This window comes from Rhipicephalus sanguineus, chromosome 1, assembly GCF_013339695.2.
Source record: "Rhipicephalus sanguineus isolate Rsan-2018 chromosome 1, BIME_Rsan_1.4, whole genome shotgun sequence".
Lineage (NCBI taxonomy): Eukaryota > Metazoa > Arthropoda > Arachnida > Ixodida > Ixodidae > Rhipicephalus > Rhipicephalus sanguineus.
The window spans coordinates 134,993,701-135,010,878 of NC_051176.1; the positions used below are offsets into that span (position 1 = coordinate 134,993,701).

General features: G+C 47.3%; 8 non-coding genes across 8 annotated transcripts; all 8 read right to left on the minus strand.

Annotated features, from left to right (window-relative positions):
- Positions 1-14,010: 14,010 nt before the first annotated feature.
- Positions 14,011-14,082, minus strand: Trnap-agg (transfer RNA proline (anticodon AGG)). The gene has a single exon. It is a non-coding gene; the product is annotated as a tRNA-Pro (tRNA).
- Positions 14,083-14,258: 176 nt separating this feature from the next.
- On the minus strand, positions 14,259-14,330 carry Trnap-agg (transfer RNA proline (anticodon AGG)). Its single transcript has one exon. It is a non-coding gene; the product is annotated as a tRNA-Pro (tRNA).
- A 176-nt stretch (positions 14,331-14,506) lies between these two features.
- Trnap-agg (transfer RNA proline (anticodon AGG)) lies at positions 14,507-14,578 on the minus strand. Its single transcript has one exon. It is a non-coding gene; the product is annotated as a tRNA-Pro (tRNA).
- Positions 14,579-14,754: 176 nt separating this feature from the next.
- Trnap-agg (transfer RNA proline (anticodon AGG)) lies at positions 14,755-14,826 on the minus strand. Its single transcript has one exon. It is a non-coding gene; the product is annotated as a tRNA-Pro (tRNA).
- A 180-nt stretch (positions 14,827-15,006) lies between these two features.
- Trnap-agg (transfer RNA proline (anticodon AGG)) lies at positions 15,007-15,078 on the minus strand. Its single transcript has one exon. It is a non-coding gene; the product is annotated as a tRNA-Pro (tRNA).
- Positions 15,079-16,076: 998 nt separating this feature from the next.
- Positions 16,077-16,148, minus strand: Trnap-agg (transfer RNA proline (anticodon AGG)). The gene has a single exon. It is a non-coding gene; the product is annotated as a tRNA-Pro (tRNA).
- A 424-nt stretch (positions 16,149-16,572) lies between these two features.
- Trnap-agg (transfer RNA proline (anticodon AGG)) lies at positions 16,573-16,644 on the minus strand. The gene has a single exon. It is a non-coding gene; the product is annotated as a tRNA-Pro (tRNA).
- A 176-nt stretch (positions 16,645-16,820) lies between these two features.
- On the minus strand, positions 16,821-16,892 carry Trnap-agg (transfer RNA proline (anticodon AGG)). The gene has a single exon. It is a non-coding gene; the product is annotated as a tRNA-Pro (tRNA).
- Between the last annotated feature and the right edge of the window lie 286 nt (positions 16,893-17,178).

The following is a 17,178-nucleotide window of genomic DNA, read 5'->3' on the forward strand; positions in this document are numbered from 1 at the left end:
AAACGTTCGTCAGATATCTGCCGGGTTGGGGGCAACAAAATTTAAAGGAAAAAAAATCCGGAATACAGATATCGAAATATGTGAACTGGAAGCCTAAAATACAGATACTGAGATACATTTGCCTTTAACGTAACGGGATATTTCGGAGATACTTTTGCAATGAGACGAAAAAAGTATTCCGCAATACAGTTACAGCGATACAGATACTGGAATACTTTTTTATTTCAAGGATGCTCATACTACGCAAAGACACTTATTAGTGCAGCATAATGTTGTAATTAAAGTTACAGCGCATCGAAACGTTCAGTTCATTGATTTATTTATTACAGTACCCTCAACGCCATTAAGACATTGCAGGGGAGGGGGTGGACAAAGTACATAATTAGTAATAATGACATAATTACAATTATCAATTGCAATAAAAATACACTATTTCACAGCAAGAGTAACAAGGATTGCACACCGAAATCGACATACTTGGCGAACAAACAAAGCTATGCTAGAAATAGCACACTTTAAGCAAATCACTCGAATCACTAATGAACACCAGTGAATTGAGAAAAAGCACACATTTATTTTGAAGATCTGCTTTGCTGAGAAGGTTGCTGTGTAGGCTTCTCAAATAGGCTGTCTTCTAACAGCGTCGGTTCAGCCTCAGCACAAGACTCACGAAAGAAAAAAAGTCTGTCCACCGCTGAAGGTGAGCACAAATTCGTGTTACAGTGAATAAATATCGCCTTCATAGCCGGATTGCCCTGCAGCGTGGCGATATCTCTTCTCGGGTCATCTAGATACCGAAACACTTCCGCCCTCACTTGGGTTGTTCTGACCGTTGAGAATCCGAAGTCTGTCCCCATCTTCGGAATCCTCAGCCGCCTGACCCTGTCGGCTTCAATGAAGCTGTCACCACCACCGACGCTACCAGCACCCATTTCAGCAAGCTGCAACAGGCGAAGTCGGCTCCGGCGGTGGGGGAGCCTGCTACCACAAAAGACCGTTTCACGCATGTAATCAGTTAGGAAGGCACCCTGACATTGGAGAGGTGGCTGAAAGCTCGTCAGAGATAGCCATCTTCTAGTCACTTCCGCCGCGACTACGGAAACTGCTTTTGGAAGTGCCACCGCTTTGATAACTGAACGCACGCGAAGCATTGCAAAGCCTGTTCCAAGGCGGTATCCGCGCAGGGGGTCGCGAAGTAATGAGCTGCCACCCGAAAAAAATTAGGCGTGCTGCACTGACCTTGAGAGACAGCAGAGGCCGACAACACTGCCCCCGCGATTCTGCCGTCTGCGGCGTCGCGCGCTTTACCACATGGGCCATTCTGTGCTTGAGGGAAAACCATCGCCGCCCTATCTGTCGGCGACCGGCAGCGCGCCTTTGCTTAGCTTGGCACAAAAAAAAAGAAACGCCATTCCCCCATTGGAAGCACGTCTCAACTCATTTTCTACACAAAAAGCAATGTAACGAGATACCCGTGTCCTGCATAGTATCGCGATACAGGCGATACATCGTAAATGTATTTCACTACTGAGATACAAATACATTTTTCAAATGTATCTCGATGCAGAAATACAGATACTCAAAAGTATCTCTGGAATACTATCGCGATACTCTTGTATCGCGATACTGCCCAGCCCTGGTTGGAGTTTTCTCTTTACTCCGTTACAGAGTCGGGGCAGAGGCGGCCTAGGTAGATATTGTCTTCAAAAATTTTTGGAGGACGCTACCATAGAGCCCAGCGCAGGGTACTTCGATACCGTCAGGCGATTGCTGCTAAGATACCATCCTGACGAACGTGTAGCCAGGTTGGAACCACCGACAGAACGGGGACATAAAGAAGGAGGGGTCCCTCCTCGTGCGTCTGCGCATCGCCTTCTCCGCGCATCGCCTTCTGTCATCGACATGGCAGAGCCCCGTCTCCTGCACTCAGTGCGTGTGGAGCAGACGAAACCTTCGAGCCCCTCATGTGGCCAAAGATTTCATTTCATTTTATTTTTACATTCACCTAACTATTTCGTTTAGATATTAGGCCGCGCTGTTACCCAAGAGGAAAGGAAAAGGAATCTTTACATCGAAGAGGCAAAAATGAGCATAACTGTGTCGTCCGGGAGTTTAATCCGCGACCTCTCGCACCCTAAGCAAATATCATACCCCTAGACCAACCAGCCAGGAACGTTTGACCTCAGCGGCAGGTATCATACGTTCTTGATATTTTGCTTGTTGCAAAACGAAAGAAGGCAAAATTTTAAAACCGCAAAGCACGAAAGGTGGCAATTTTGAACCATTCTCAATACTCCAAAATGAGAATGATACCTGAACACGAAAACATCAGAACACATGAAGCGTATTTTAGCACCACCAGCAGCAGAAAGAAAGATTAGCACGTGGAAATGAGGGGAGACCTGGGGAAGAAGAAGCACAAGAAAAAAGCGCGCTGTTTTGGTGTCTAGGTTTTTCTCGAAGTTATGTACCAACTAGCCCAGCAACAAGCTATCGCCCTGCTGCTGATGCAAAATGAAAGTTGGACGGCCGCTGTGGCAACTCCTTTTCTTGCTATTCCCCAGCCTTTGGAAGGTGGCAAGTGCAAATCAGCAATGTAGAATGTTCAACGAACTGGACATCGAGTTTTTAGAGAGTTTAGCTTCGGCATGATACTTCGTACGCTCGTCTCACAGCGCATGAGCTTCGCATACTACCACGGAAAATTGGGAGTGCTTGCCTATGACATTCCGTACTAGTTACTCCGAAGAATTCCCATTCCGAGAGATGGAAATTCCCTATGTCGGGCATTTTTCCCGGCATAATACGAAAAAAAAAAATCCCAGCATGTTTCCCTGCACAGTGGTAGTAACACGCGCGCCTACACGCACACACGACGGCGTACCAAATTGTTCGCGTGTGTGCGTGTGGGGTGCCAGGACACCGGGGTCCTGGCACCCCCCCCCCCCCACACACACACACGCGCGAACAAGTTCACACGTTCGTAATACGTTGGCTGGCTGTAAATAATATATATATGAAGGAAAGAAGCGTTAATTCTAAGGGCTCGTTTTTCTTTGTTATACACAATATTAATGAGCACCAACAGACAATAATGCCAAGGAAAGTATAGGGGATGTTATTAGTAGCAAATGTAAGGTAAATATGAGCAAAGAAAAGTGGACGAAAAGATAACTTGCCGCGGGTAGGGACCGAACCTGCGACCTTCGAATAACGCGTCCGATGCTCTACCAACTGAGCTACCGCGGCGGCCATCCCCCCGTCCACTTTATAGGGTATATATGTACATTTAAACGTGGGAGCGTCAGTCAGCGCCGCCAGTAGCCATGATGGCGAGTGTGGAACACTCTTTTTAAATGCGAAGCATTTTTAAATGCGAAGCATTTTTAAATGCGAAGCATTTCTTAGCGATCATTTGGCACTTTGAGCGTTTCTATCTACGTATCTATCTATCTATCTATCTATCTATCTAGCCACCTACGTTTGGGTGCTCTCATGATCGCCTCATTAACTTGGTGTAGACCAAAATTGGCATGGGAGGGTAAGAGGATTTGACGAATATGACTGTCGGGCCATGATATGAATAACGTGGAAATCCTGTCGAGTGCGTCGTCAAACCCTTTACTCCAGACACGTGTGGCTCATACCCGTTTACCACGGGCCACAGTGTACGGGTATGCGCCACAGGTGATTGACAGTTTATATCTACCCAGCGGCGGCGAGAACCGACATTGGTAATTTAAATGCGAAAGCGTTAAAAAAAATGACGTCGGCAGCGTTGACCCGACGAATGAAAATTAGGATCCCAACAGGAATCGAACCAAAGTATTTTGCGTGGCAATCAGGTATTCTACCACAGACCCACGCCAGGTCTATAAACTGGTTTGGAAAAACAGCCTATGCAGGCGTAATGGTGGTGCAACGTAGATTGTGGTTATGGTGCGGGCTATCTAATTTTACAAGAAAGCAATAAACACTACATATGTACTCCTACGATACATGCGTCATATCAGATTAACGCCGGTGGTTCCAGTGTCGGCTCCGCTTTTATAGCAGTCCAATAAACATTTCATTTGTATTCATATGATTCAACAAGCTGTATTGAAACATTGTTCGACCCCGGACGAATACATTAACAAAAGTTACGTGTGATATTCACATGACTGCACTATGAAGTGCACTTAATTAGTTTCGATAATGCTGACATATATGGTCTAACGTGAGGGCTGACGTTACGTCGTACCATAAGCTACCCTTTAAATACCGATGTTGTGGACGTGCCTGGTAAGCCCACGATGTGCACACCGCTACTACACTCACGAGAACACGTCGATCCATTTCGTAACGCTTGGCTTAAAGCCCATAAAATACAGCATAGAAGTACTCGCTGACTGCTTCGCATGAAACCGATTCCCACAACGCGTGGGATCTGTCGAAATTTTCTGCCTGTTGGCGTCACGTAGCACGTGAACTTATTACGAGCTGGCAGATGACATATAATCCCTCGCATCGTATACCACCTGAAAGCATCAAGTCTGCCAGAACGAGACCCTCGCTATGAATGAAGGAAAGAAGTGTTAATTTTAAGGGCTCGTTTTCTTTGTTATACACAATATTAATGAGTACTAAGAGACAATAATGTCAAGGAAAGTACAGAGCATCGGACGCGTTATTCGAAGGTCGCAGGTTCGGTCCCTGCCCGCGGCAAGCTATCTTTTCGTCCACTTTTCTTTCTTCACATTTACCTTACATTTACTATTAAAAAAACATCCCCTATACTTTCCTTGGCATTATTGTATGTTAGTGCTCATTAATATTGTGTATAACAAAGAAAAAGAGCCCTTAAAATTATCACTTGGCGGAGAATAACCCCTTTGCGTCGTTCAGCTCATCATTTGGCCTCAATGGCGTCCCGCGTGTGATGAATAGGTGCAGCATAGTATTTTCCCCATGATTATCTGCTCCCCCTAGTGATTATGTGCCACCTCGGTAGTGTCCTTCGTTTCCCCATAAAATATAGCTTCTATAGAAATCTAAAAAAAAAACCGACGCCATCACTTTACCTGCTGTATATAGAAAGACACGTCTTCTTTTCTTTTTTTCTCGTGACCTCACAATGTTTTCGTTTTCTGAACCATCGATAATATACTTTATTGACACGCACCACGCAATAATTAAGTACGCAAAACGCACTCTGGCCGCCTACAGGCTGTCTCTGGATATTTAGCACCGCATGCGCTTGCTTATGGGCAAACATTATACTGTCGCTCATCTTTCAGAAGTGTTGTGCACATCAAGTTATTTCGTAATAGCCGGCTGTACTGCAGTTTTTTATATTGATGTCAACTCCGCGATTCTTGTCAATGTTTAGCCGGTGATGTACCGTCGAATGCTTTCGCACATAAGACATGCTTTCTTGTGACCTGACTTAAGCTCCCCTGCCATAATGTGCACCCTCGCTTAAACAGGACAGTCCGCTTATATACGGCCCGATAAGAGAGCGCGTCCTCTCCCAGTGTCTCTGCCATATCTTGATAGATATGGCATAGTATAGTAAGAACTCCTAAATATTACCAGAACAACAAAGATGCGATACGCAATCATTTCAAAGCGATATACAGTTGAAACCCGCAATAACCAAATCGGCGGGGAAAGCACAAAATTTCGCTCTTGCGGGAATTTCGTTGGCGCGAGAATGCGGCAGAAAAGACATGGAATTTACAAAAAAACACATTTTATTTCCAAAACTCAGTAAGTTTGCTTTGGCGGGCCTTACCATGCTGCAATTTTATGCCTCTCGATCGGGAATCTCGTTTGCCACGACACAAAGTTCGCCCCATGCACTGGTCAGTGACGGCGGCACTGCGCTGTCACCAGTACCGTCATCAAGTGCGCCTACAGGCGAACCTTCTTCCGGCTCCGCTGGATGAGCGCAGATCAGCGCAGAATCGTGGACAGCGAGCTGCACGCAACGCCTAATTCTTCGGCGATGTCCATTTTTTTCCTGCCCTTTCCCACCTCACTGATCATTGCAGCCTTATCTTTCAGCGTGATGAACTTCCGCTTTTTCGTTGGAGGCGGCATCTTCGACGGCAGCGAAATCGGACGAAGCAATCGCAACACACAGTTCACGTTGCACCAAGCGACCAAGCAAACGCTCCACAAATGGCTCCACACACGCGACCATGTGCGCGCAAAGCCAACAAAGCCAAGCACAGAGCCAAGCCAACGAACGAAACTCCATGAGGAATGTGGATTTGGCTACGTAGTCCGCGATAACGTGTTTCGGCAAGCCATCATCATCATCATTGTCGCCAGCTTTATGTTTTTTTTTTTTTTTAAACAATGATGGCGCTGCTTCTCAAGTGCGCTGTAGCGATAGGTTTGCACAATTTAAGTGTAGCGTGAATGCATTTCAGCAGTTTTCGAATGTAGTTAATGTTGCGAGAGTAGATTATTCGCGCACTCGTGTTTCAAAAATTTCCTTAATGAGGGACTGCGATATGAATATATTTCGTAGACGCGAGTTACGAAATGCATTGACTCCTATGGGCGTTCGCCGGTGCTCCGAAAATATTTCGTTGCGGTGAGAATTTCGTTACCTCGGGATTTCGTTATCGCGGGTTTCGACTGTACAAGTTTCCACACCAAGCATGTGTAATCCACGGACTTTCTCGTGAACAAGCAACGCTGTTGTACCGCATAAGAACCGGCTCCGCATACACCCCGGCTTGGTCATTCAAGACTGGGCGATACGCTTCCCCGTTTTGTGCCTTCTGCGGTGACATCGGGGACATTGAACATTTTATTTGGCATTGCCCGCAGTTTGATGTGGAAAGAGCAGCGATGGTCCGCACCTTGCAGAAAGGTTGTCATAGGCACCGGACATTTGAAGACGTCATTTTTCCTGAAGGGCCAGCGGCAACGAGGAGAAGCGTGCAACGAATTTTGTTGGTTTTCCTGCGAGACACTGGGCTGTTCTGCACTTGGTGACATACCCCTACAATTCAGGAGATGCTCAGGCGGAACAATTGCCGGCCATGCAGGCCAGGCTAACCCTGCCTGCTGCAACATCACCACCACCACCACCACCACCACCACCACCACCGGCAGGAGATTGTCTCTTTTTCTACAGGAACTAAGACTAAATCCCTGAACCACATTTTTTCGATTCGATTTGGTTGCACCCATCGCCAGCTATCGGCGGCTGCCAAATTTCTCACGCCGCTTTTGAAAGGCACATCCATCCTATAACAGAAAAAAAAAGTTCTAATGCGGTGCGCAAACGCTTGCTGTATTGAACCGAGGACTTATTGGTCAACACTTTTAGCTTTTTTTGTCAAATTTCCGCTAAACCCAGATGCATCCTTACAGATTCACTGTTATCTTGTTTCGTCGTCACGGTGGGCCAGGTAATCTAAAAAGGCCTTTTCTCATTAATAACCATCGCAGTTGACTGGCCTTCTAGAGTGAGAAGGGCTACCGTCGGCCCTCGGGATTGAACTCATGTCCCTGCAGTAATGCCCCTAAACCTTTCAATTTTGCATGTGTACATATACACGCACACATACAAACGTACACACGAACATACATAAAGTATGGTTGAACCCCCCCTCCTCCTCGCCTAAAAAATTTCTAGCTACGCCCCTGACCGCAGACGTTCTTTTTTTCCTTTATGTGTTTAAATATTTGGACATTCCCAGAAGGTCGAGGGTTCGAGCGCACCGACACACTATGTAAATATATACCACTATGATATACCACTATGATATTCCCGTGCGTTTTTTGTGGAACTCTATGTATTCCTACGGGGAACGTGTTACGTTACGTTACAGACACGATTTCCCAGGATCACTCCCCAAAGAGTGCTTACGCATTAAAAACTACCCAAACTAAGGCGTTCCAGAAACTATGTGCAACATTGCGACGTAGTCTTTAGTTCAGCCTTCGAGGTTTGGCTGTAACCACTTTCACATATATAGTCGAAATGAGGTGCTCAAAAGTTTTTCATGAAAATCGTGTTGCGCCTGTTTTCGCAAGCAGAGTGTTCTTCTTTTTTTTTCTGCGACCGTTTTGAGACACCCCCGCATACTTCAGCTGTCGAACGTTCGATATTTGCGCATCTTCTTCACCTTCAACCTCTCTTCACACCACGTGCGTTATACCTATCAACGACCGCACGTGTCTGAGAACCCTCGTGAGCGGGGTACGTAATGTAGTATACGTATATGTACGCATGAAACTTGAGTGTATACTCATACCAAACGCACTTAATAATAAAAATGAATGATCAGGAAAGGCCGAGGGTCGCCGACGTTGTGTACCGATATAAGTCGAGGTTAAGGCCACGCACATTCCTGCGCAGACGCGCCAAAACTGGGTCGACGCTCCGCACTGAGGCAGTGTGCCAGGCGGCCGAGGGCGCATACTTCCCGTTCCTGGTGAGATTGGCGGCCGAGCCACGCTGTGGCGAGGCTGGACACGTACGCCACGTACTGCTCCGAGGCAGCCTTCTTTTTTCGCGCACTTGTTCTCCTTCCGCCCACCGCGAGGAGATGCCCGTAGCGGAAGGAAGAAGCGCCCAGCGGCTTTCCGGTTCGAAGGGCAGCCCTTATCTCCGCAGAGGATCGAGCGCCCGCACTCGGCGTTTTGCTCCTCGGACGTGGCCGCCCTGGTCTGGCGGGTACGTGCAGCCATTGACGTGCGTATACTAGACGTTCCGCGTGGCCGTTTCGCAACCAACGACTCGCCACCGCGGAGCCACGCTTGAGTCGGCGTACAAACCGGCTCGAGCCGTTCGATTCGATATGCAGACGTGAACGAGTTTTGGATTCGTCTCCTCGTCGTTCTGCGTCCCACCGTAGACTCCTCAGACTGTCCGGACCCGAACTGCCCTTGCTTTGTTCTTCGGCGTGAAATCCTTAAGTTACGGTTATTGACGATCGCCTATATATCTAATGAGGTGCTTCGTATGGGGTGAAGTATTGTATGTTGTATATTTCTTGTATTGTATTGTGCTTTCAGTGAACGCAAATGATAGGAGTAGGTGTGACGAAACACCTATTGCTTAGTCGACCGGCAATCCAGCCTTGTTCAGGGCAGCACCAGGCGCTGTGACAAGCCTCGTTGAATACAGTATAACATAGACAATCGTGCGGCTGTGGGAAATTGCGCTTTCTTCGTAGTTTCCTTCTTTTTGTGGAATAGGGGAGGGGGAGAACTTGAGGGGCTCCCAAACCAAGCGTATACATGAAAGCATTTAGCTCAGCGGGGATCCCGAGGTGTTCATCACATTTGCACTACTGTGCCGAGGCAAGACTTCACCGAAAGGTGTAGCGCTTCATTCGTGATGACGAGAATGTGATCGTTGAGTTTTCACGTCTTTGGGGAAAACTTTTGGCGGTTAAATGATTTGATTGAGGGCCCACACGTGAAGGTTGCCATCAGAGCGCACATCAGTTCTTTAACGGTCGTAAGGATACGAAAAACACAAAGAGGGTCAGAGCTTCCGTGATTGAGAATGGCCATAATATATGCGTAGGGTTCGTGCCTGTATCATTATTAGACTGCTATCTTAATACCTCGGAGGCGAATTTTCAGGGGGACTCCAGTTCTGATATGTTAACTTCCAAAGTGTGCGATGAAACACATGGGTGTTCTTTTTGCCTTTGTATGCCATTACATAGAATAACATTTTGTAAAAAAGAAATTTACTAAAACAACAATGCGTTTTTATACCTCCAGTTCGAAGGCGCTTATATAAAAATCCGCGCCACTCCCGGGTTTCCTTCAAACTCAGCAAACCCAGCGGCTTCAATTCACCGGTTGCAATATGTGTCGTTACATGAATATTTACATAAATAACTTCGGAACTTCAGTTATTTGTCGATTGTGCATTTCGATTTTGTGTAGAAGTAATGTCTGCCGCTTTGAGTCAGCCAGCCTAAACATTTTCAGTAAAGTTCTCTCGAACAGGGCGCGAATTCGCATCAGCATTATACATACCGGCATTCTGGTAGACTATGGAGGTTCATATGCTCATATTTTGCAAGCATGTATGCGTAGTATACTAGCATAAGTTTATGTCCTTATGCTGCTACGCTACGCGTGCATGCGTGCAAAATATGAACATATGTGACCTGTATACATATGAATTGTACCTGCGATGCAGAACAAATGTCTGCAAGATAACGCCCTCTGTGAAGGCTTAGTTGAATTTCGTGGAAATGAAATAAAAGCCCTCCGCAGGACAAGATGTAAAGCCGAGAGGGAGGACTGCACACACCAGGAAAATTCAGACTTTGCGAAATTTTGATGCCAAACACGCGTTTCTGTGGTCCCGGGATGAGGGTGCTAGAGGGAAGTTGAAAGACCCCATGCCGATGTCGCCCAAAAACGGCGTTCCAGGGACGGCCGCTTCCCAGAATGAAAAGCAACGCTTACGCGTAACTTAGACAACTGCCAAAGAAAATTATGCGTGATCTTTTTGACTAGCGAAGCATGAGAGGAGCAGTATCTTAAGCCGTAGCACAGACTGCAATTTCAGCAGAATGATCCAGTGAGTCTCTGCTGTACAGAACTGAGAGTCATTTTTGGTAACTAGCTTTTTCGTCAGATATGATTTTATTTGCCTATTGCCCATTCAGTTACGGCAGGCTGCCTCTGCCACCACGACACACACACACACACACACACACACACACACACACACACACACACACACACACACACACACACACACACACACACACACACACACACACACACACGCAACACACACACACACGCACGCACGCACACGCGCGCACACACACACGCGCACGCACACGCACGCACACACCACACACACACACACACACACACACACACACACACACACACACACACGCACACACACACACAGGGTGTCCCAAATATCACGCAGCAAGATTTTAAAGAGGAACGTCGTTACGCAAAGCACACCTATAGTGCATATTGTTCCCCGTATACCGTAGTAATAGTACTGTAGTACTAGTAGTGGCTACTTAGCCACTACTATTTTTTTCGTTATTGAGATTTAGTTAAATGCTGAAATGACATCTAACTGTGCTATTTTCAGCAACGTCCTAATTACGTACTCATTTTTTTTTTCGGCTGACAAAGAAAGCACGCAAAATATGAGGAGTAACACGTGACTACGCTCCCACCCGCAAAAGGTGGGAGCGTAGTTTCACTTGCTACCTTACAGTGATCCTGCTTGAGGGCGCCGCTTCCTGATGCGCGCTGCCTGATGCGCGTCACGTGTCATTTACGAGATTTCGCGAGCTTTTTTTATTAGGCAAAAAAGCGAGCACGCAATTAGTACGTTATTTTAAAATAGCGCAGTTAGATGTCATTTGAACATGCCTACATATTCCTATTTGGCATTTCAATGATTAGGTGAGTATTTGTCGAATTAGAAACGTAACTGTGAGTAATTAACTAAACCTCACTAACAAAACAATTAGTAGTGGCTACTACAGTATACTGAGAACGATATGCAATACGTGTGCTTCGCGTAACGACGTTTCTCCTTTTTTAAATCATGCTGCGTGATAGCTGGGACGCCCTGTATATGCACGATTGGCGTGAAGCGCACAGCCCAACAACGCATCGAAAGTGTTCCTGACGCGCCGCACACCACCTTGCCAAGTTTGTGATTTATGCACGGGTACATTCTGTATAGTATAATGGAGGCCTGGAAAAACGGCAAAACAAGAAATAAAATTTAGTTGCGAGTCAGCGCTGCAGTCTGTCTTTTCTATTCTCGTCCTCGTTTTTTGTCGCTCTAATATTCGTTCAAGATGGAAGCATACCAACTCGCCCAATTGACAGTTCTGATGAAAGAAATAAAAGCTCATCTAGTTCGACGCCGTGAAAACCGTTCGACAGCGAACCTGCAGTAAGCGAGCGAATGTGATATGGCAGACTAGTACCCTGTCACACGGGCACCCGTGAACTCCGTTTAACTTCCTCGTCTTTTCCTCGACGGAGATGGGGTTCATGCCACACGGTCACCATTTCGCTGAGGAAGTTAAATGGAGCTTCTGGTGGAGGGAGTTCGGTAATGACCATTTCGGCTCGATGGGGTACTCTCGTTCCCAACCGACTACTGCTACGCTGAAAACCGCACTAGCAAAATCGTCCTAATGAGCTCAATTATAATTTTGCTCTTTTTTTGCGTAGCATTTCACGCCCCGTAGTGTACGTTTTAGCTGTATTTTTTCGGACATCAGCGCTTGTACTCTCCACACCAACGCCTCGCCAAGCCGCCGCTGCGAAGCATCGCGTCATATTTGTTTCTGCATGTGTGAGCCGCACGCACAAGCACTGCGAGAGCAATGGTGATTCCGAGCACTTAACTAACACACAAAAACACGTTTTTGTTGCTTAAAGGCGACTACACAGGCAAAAAATTGGACGTTTCGACGAGCGCAGCAGCGCTGTTTCTGCCCCATGCGGCAACCGTCGAAAGCTTGCACCGAGCCGTCTAGCACGGCCACATCTCCATGCTGGTTAAGCTTCATTAAGGAGTTCAATGCGGAACGGAGATAAACGGAGTTCGGTGGTGGCCGTGTGACAGGGGTATAGGACAGCTTAGTCTCATTTCGAGCATCGTCGTCATCGTCATCATTTCGGGCGTCCTCGTTATTTCGTTTTATTTATTTATTTGATTATTTATTCATTCCCTCACTCCCCTCGTCACGTGACATGCGTGACACCGGACAGGTGTGCAGACGGCGCAGGCTCGAAAGCTCCGCTGTTAAAGCTTCACATTCTAAAGCGACTCCAGCATTGTGCGGGACATCGAAATGTTCGATAGGGCAAATGGCAGTGATCGTACGTTGGAGAGGTGTAGGATTGTTTTCAACTTAAGGAGTGAAAGAATAGTTAGTTTGCAATGGCGCAAAAGCAACAAAGGCTACAATACGTGAGACCCACAAGGTTGTGCAAAATACGGAGGGGGGGGGGGGAAGGGGGAGAGGATCAGTCAGGAAGAAAGAAGGTCAACTTATCCAACAGTCCGGATAAAAACAGACTTCAGCTTTAAAAAGCGAGTGTGAAGATAACATAGAGGTAATGAATGAACCAGCAACTACACAGATTTTAAAGCCGCACTAGAAGTAGTAGGAAGTAGGCATAAAGTCTCTCAAATGAGAAAAGACGTAACAAATAAATGGCCGCAAACTGCTGTAAATAAGAAGGCTAAATAAAAAGAAAACTAATCCTCATTGGTAACACCCGGGTTGACAGAGAAAAAAAATGAAGAAAGAAAAAGCTCGCCTAGTACTTGAATGCGGCACCTGTCACTGAAGAAACAATGTGCGTACAAGTGCAGCACACATTTCGTTGCGAGAGACGGTGAAAATGTGGTCCGCACTAAAGCTGTTCTTTGGAAAGTTAAAAAAAAAAAGCTTTCAACAACCTCCACAATTACATCTGGAAGCAGCGGCATAAGAGAGCGTCGTTGCATAGCGTGATGACTTCGCCTATATAACGAGTTTTTCTGTTATTTTTTCGTTACTTTGAGATTAAAAAAAAAAACAATGTTAAACAATACCATACAGTGAGACAATCTCTACGCTCTTGGCTAGTTCGCATGTTTCAGCCGACGATATTGAGCACTTCGTCGCGGTGACTTCGCTGGCTGCAACCGCCCTCACCACCCTTCCAAAAAATAAAAAAAGAAACAGAAAAGAATGTGCACTACTAATCACAGCCCGTCCGCAAGAGGAAAAAAGCAGGGAGCGTCCGGGATTTGAACACGGGACCTCTCGCACCCTAAGCGAGACTCATACCCCTAGACCAACGAGCCCACGACAACCAGCCATCCTGGCGCGTTGAAACCTTCATAGTATCTTTGCTGGCTACAATCAGAAAAGATAGACAGGTTTTACGTGCCAAAACCACCATGAATATATGAGGCACAGCGGGGCAAAAGAAGAAAAGTATTAGCGCTGACATTCACAGCCGGTCTTCGACCAAAAAAGAGGGCTCGTCCGGGATTTGAACCCGGGACCTCTCGCACCCTAAGCGAGAATCATACCCCTAGACCAACGAGCCCACGACAGCCTGCCATCTTGGCGCGTTGAAACCTTCATAGTATCTTTGCTGGCTACAATTAGAAAATATAGACAGGTCTTACGTGCCAAAACCACCATGAATATATGAGGCACAGCGGGGCAAAAGAAGAAAAGTATTAGCGCTGACATTCACAGCTGGTCTTCGACCAAAAAAGAGGGCTCGTCTGGGATTTGAACCCGGGACCTCTCGCACCCTAAGCGAGAATCATACCCCTAGACCAACGAGCCCACGACAGACAGCCATCCTGGCGCGTTGAAACCTTCATAGTATCTTTGCTGGCTACAATCAGAAAAGATAGACAGGTTTTACGTGCCAAAACCACCATGAATATATGAGGCACAGCGGGGCAAAAGAAGAAAAGTATTAGCGCTGACATTCACAGCCGGTCTTCGACCAAAAAAGAGGGCTCGTCCGAGATTTGAACCCGGGACCTCTCGCACCCTAAGCGAGAATCATACCCCTAGACCAACGAGCCCACGACAGCCTGCCATCTTGGCGCGTTGAAACCTTCATAGTATCTTTGCTGGCTACAATTAGAAAATATAGACAGGTTTTACGTGCCAAAACCACCATGAATATATGAGGCACAGCGGGGCAAAAGAAGAAAAGTATTAGCGCTGACATTCACAGCTGGTCTTCGACCAAAAGAGAGGGCTCGTCCGGGATTTAAACCCGGGACCTCTCGCACCCTAAGCGAGAATCATACCCCTAGACCAACGAGCCCACGACAGCCATGCAGCCATCCTGGCGCGTTGAAACCTTCGTAGTATCTTTGCTGGCTACAATTAGAAAAGATAGACAGGTTTTACGTGCCAAAACCACCATGAATATATGAGGCACAGCGGGGCAAAAGAAGAAAACTATTAGCGCTGACATTCACAGCCGGTCTTCGACCAAAAAAGAGGGCTCGTCCGGGATTTGAACCCGGGACCTCTCGCACCCTAAGCGAGAATCATACCCCTAGACCAACGAGCCCACGACAGCCAGCCATCCTGGCGCGTTGAAACCTTCGTAGTATCTTTGCTGGCTACAATTAGAAAAGATAGACAGGTTTTACGTGCCAAAACCACCATGAATAGACACTTTTAGTTGGGCGTACGTATCGAGCCCACGTACGCAGCACTGCCACGGGAGAGAACTGCGCATGTGCAGTACGTAACGCATCGATTCCAGAGATGCGCGCGTACGCCCGATAAAAAACGCGGCGTGCGTAAACGTGACCAGGCGAAGCGTACGCGGCGTGACGCTATCGCGATATCTCGATTGATATAGGAACCAGATAGCAAAACGGCAGCGATGGCGTCGAACGCAGAGAGCAACAAAGCCGGCCCAAATCGAGTTTATTTTACTTTGAGCGACGATATTGCGCTGCTAGCGGAAATACAGACTAGCGATCCGTTTAGGCACCCGGAGCAGTGCGAAGAGATAGCTTGGCGCCTCAGGGAAGCCCTGAAAAAACCTTTTACAGCGCGCTGTGTGCGCGAGCGCCTGAACCTGTTGCTGGCACGGTACTCGGAGAATGATCAGCGAAACCAAAAAAAGTAAGTCTGGATGGTTGTTTCCGAGCACGGTGCAAAATAGGGTGCGTTAGTCGTTGTGCGACCAAACACACGGTAAAAGCGCACGCACATGCAAAACCTCGCGTAACTGAACACACCGAAGTAGACCATGGATCCAAAAAACGATTCGCCTTGGCTTGGATGCTAGTGGCCATTATGACGGCTGCTACTACGCGAGGGCGCTAAGAAGCACCCAAAAGCTGTTTTATTTCTAATAACATACGTCCAGTTGAACCAAACGTATCTCGGTACGGCAATACGGGCAACTAAAAGTGTCGTTGAGCGCTTCGCATGCAGCGTACGTGGGCTCGTTACTTACGCCCAACTAAAAGTGTCTAATATATGAGGCACAGCGGGGCAAAAGAAGAAAAGTATTAGCGCTGACATTCACAGCCGGTTTTCCACCAAAAAAGAGGGCTCGTCCGGGATTTGAACCCGGGACCTCTCGCACCCTAAGCGAGAATCATTCCCCTAGACCAACGAGCCCACGACAGCCAGCCATCCTGGCGCGTTGAAACCTTCGTAGTATCTTTGCTGGCTACAGTTAGAAAAGATAGACAGGTTTTACGTACCAAAACCACCATGAATATATGAGGCACAGCGGGGCAAAAGAAGAAAAGTATTAGCGCTGACATTCACAGCCGGTCTTCGACCAAGAAAAAGGGCTCGTCCGCTATTTGAACCCGGGATCTCTAGCACCCTAAGCGAGAATCATACCCCTAGACCAACGAGCCCACGACAGCCAGCCATCCTGGCGCGTTGAAACCTTCGTAGTATCTTTGCTGGCTACAATTAGAAAAGATAGACAGGTTTTACGTGCCAAAACCACCATGAATATATGAGGCACAGCGGGGCAAAAGAAGAAAAGTATTAGCGCTGACATTCACAGCCGGTTTTCGACCAAAAAAGAGGGCTCGTCCGGGATTTGGACCCGGGACCTCTCGCACCCTAAGCGAGAATCATACCCCTAGACCAACGAGCCCACGACAGCCAGCCATCCTGGCGCGTTGAAACCTTCGTAGTATCTTTGCTGGCTACAATTAGAAAAGATAAACAGGTTTTACGTGCCAAAACCACCATGAATATATGAGGCACAGCGGGGCAAAAGAAGAAAAGTATTAGCGCTGACATTCACAGCCGGTTTTCGACCAAAAAAGAGGGCTCGCCCGGGATTTGAACCCGGGACCTCTCGCACCCTAAGCGAGAATCATACCCCTAGACCAACGAGCCCACGACAGCCTGCCATCCTGGCGCGTTGAAACCTTCGTAGTATCTTTGCTGGTGTTACGTGTGGGTACTTGGATCCATCCCACCGCTGCAACCAGTTGTTACGAGTTGCGACGTTGGCCGATGCAGACCCAGGAGGTAGCGTGGTCCTGAGTGGCGGGAGTCGTACCGCAGGCCCAGGGATGTCCAGAACAGTAGGAAGCCGAGGCAGAGAGACCGGCGTTGAGGAAACTTAACAGACGTTTATTTACAACATCATAGAGGACAGGATCGTCTGAACGACATCTAG